A 3,321-nucleotide genomic window follows, 5' to 3' on the forward strand; every position below is an offset into this window, starting at 1 on the left:
CCCAGAACTCATGCGTTCACTCACACTGCTGACTCCAAAGGTTAGTTTATCCTACAGAACGTTAAACTCTTAACCAGAACCTAGAATTACTGTGAGACTATATCTTGTCTTTTTATATAAGGAATAAACATGACCGCATATAAGGAATGAACAAGAAATAAGGAATGAACATAAACATGAACATTGCATCATATACTTACATACTCCAACAGTAACTATTTGGCTTGTTGATTGTGGTGTACTAAACGTTTCACAGTATGTCAACTACTAAAATTGTCAAGGTTATGATAGATATCCTTTCAGTGCATCAAGTGTCCTTTTAGTTTAATGTACTGCTGTTGATACCAGTTTTATTCAAGAAGGATGAGACAGACTGTTTCGTTGGACAGACATTCAATAACTATTGGAATGAAAATCGGCTTAAAAATCTTTTTATTATAATTTCTGTTCCGGAGTTCACTTCCCATGTGGATCTGTGTGTCTGCGTGTGTGTCTGCCTGTGTGTGTGTGTGTGTGTGTGTGTGTGTGTGTGTGTGTGTGTGTGTGTGTGTGTGTCTGCGTGTGTGTGTGTGTGTTTTCTACACTCTACCATGTGCCTCTTTTGCCTCAACCAAACCATGCCATACTTTGTTGACTTATCCTAACCATTGTGACAGTCCATGTTGGTTGCCATGTGGACCATGCTGCTTCATCCCACCATGTGCATTTGTTGACATCACAGCAACGGCATCCCGGAGTGTAAACGGCTGATGCAGAATGCAACCTAAGTCGTCTTAAATAGACACGGAAGGTCGCTGACAGAGAGGCACCATGTGACAAGCCAGGAAATAACATCCAGGTGGACGTGCAAATTTTATCCCCTTTGCTGATTCTGTCCATCTCCGTCCAAGCTGCGCTTGAACATTGTTAAAAATTTGGTTGGCAAATTCACGTAATAAAAGTTGGCCATTAAATTATTCCCACAAATTGAAATGTTGGCATTATCAAATAAGACGTCTGAGGTTCACCAAAATTTAACAATTTGTTCTTTCATGAAGGTGCGTGTCAATGCTGCCAACAGTTACTGAGACGTTTAACTGAAATCCACAAATGTCACACTTGTGGTGGAGTTGGAGATAAAGTCAGAGGATCACCAATGTTAGAACTCATTATTTGGGAACCATGAATGTCTGTAGACTACAAAATGTCATGGCAGTCCATTCAATAGTTGCTAAGATGTTTCGGTCTCAACTAAAGTTGTGTATAGCAACCAGTCAACACTGCAAGCCGCACAGCTGGCACGGCTAAAAATTAGTCTATTTTACAATCTCCTGATTCACACGCAACTCAGCTGCTCTATGAACATTTATGTATTTGTCTCTGCTCATCATAAAGAATGGGAGCATGATGTAGCTTGAAATATATATAAAGATTTTTTCACTGTGTTTGCCTGCCAAAGTGATTGCACTTTATGTAATTTACCTTTGTTTACCTTTAATAGGGCTCACACCGGGTCTGCAAACTTGACATAACCATATTATTAAGTGGAAACAGAGCACTGTGCATGTCTCAGTTTTCTGCGAGGAGCTTGAACATTAAGCGGACAGGACTGTAAGGTTCAGCGCTCACAGAGAACATAATGACCCTCTGAAAAAAACAAACATGCTGATCCATCCAGAGACGTACAGCTGTAATTAGTGAGGAGAGCACCTCACACTGCTGCCCTGGACTTAAAAAAGCAGAGGCACATTTGATCATTTACCTCAGCTGAGCCAGTAAAAACCTTTCTGACAATTCTGCAGAAAGTGCAAACTAAATGCCACTCACTGTGAAAAAATGACAGAAGTGTTGTAACATTGCCTGATGTATATTATATATGCATGTTTCATTATTTATTGTTTCTTTTTGAAATTATTATTATTTTTATTGTTATTATTATCATTAGAAGTAGTAGTAGTAGTAGTAGTAGTGGTAGTCGTTGTCATAGTTTATTCATTTTTTAATTTATTTTTCATCTTTGTATTAATTTATTTATTTTTGTTTTGTTTTTATTGTTATGTGTTTAACATTATATGTAATGCACTGTATATGTTATGAATATGTGACAGACCCCAGAAAGAATAGCAGCAGCTATGCTGTGACTAATGGGTATCCAAAAATAAAAAATAAAATAAACATAAAATATTGACCTCACATTGACCAATGCAATGCAGGCTTAATACTTTCAAATATAGGTTTTGTTTTGGTGGCAAGAAGTTTTTTATTCCTCCCTGTTAAGCATATTTTAAAGCAAGCCAAAATGCCCCATGGTATGTCAAGTGTTGCAGTAACCATGGTGTAGTTTGGTTTCCAGCTTATTCCAGAGCTCTTGATAATGATAATATGTGCAAAAGACCAAAAGAGAGCATATGTTGGTATTGAAAATTATCTCACAAATCCAGAGGCCACAAGCTGTTAGAATTTCATTATAAAACTGAAGAGATGGCATTAATACAACGAGAATAATTCAAACAAGTGCCTCACTGTATTGTCCTACAACCAACCAAATGTGATTATTGCTATCAGTAAAGAACTCCAAGCTTACTGCTTGTTAATGAAAACGAAACAGTTAGCAAACCCAAATACTATATATATATCATAATATTTTCTTTATTTTTGACAGGATGTCATAGAAACACTTTATAAACTACTATACCTGGATCTGCATCAAAACCCCTTATGTACAGAAACAGCACAATTTCAACAAGTATGTTAAAATTACACTGACTAACAAGTACGTAATAATTAAAAAAAACTTGAGTATTTCAGCCTTTCATTCATTTTTTTCTCTCACTTTTTCTTGCCATCTGCCAAATGTTTTCCTCTTTTTCCTTCTTCCCCTTTTCTTTCCCTTTTTTCCTCCTCTCCCCAACTTACAGACTAATGTTCCCCAGCTTTGGCGCCCAGGAAGAACTGTGTTATTATTATTATTATTATTATTATTATCATAATGAAGAGCCATTCTGCAAAAGGATTATATAACCATCTGAAGGCAGATTTAATTCAGTAAATATACCCTCAAATGTGCAAATCCATCTTTATTACGGTGTGATGTGAATCACGCCAATCTAAAATGTGAATCACTCCAATCTAAATGTTAACAATTATCAGCTTATTCTCCATTTACTGTATAAAAAAAACCTATCAAACTATTAAAACTATTCAATCAAATGAATATTTTCTTACTATATTTAGTATTTTTTACAACGCAATGGTGATTGCTGGGAAACGTGTCTATGCTGTTGTCCAATCTGAAGTCTCTATTTGATCACGAGACAAGCCGCCAGGACTCCGGCCAGGTGA

Source organism: Plectropomus leopardus, chromosome 5 (assembly GCF_026936395.1).
Source record: "Plectropomus leopardus strain MGB_pleo_1.0 chromosome 5, ASM2693639v1, whole genome shotgun sequence".
Taxonomy (NCBI): domain Eukaryota; kingdom Metazoa; phylum Chordata; class Actinopteri; order Perciformes; family Serranidae; genus Plectropomus; species Plectropomus leopardus.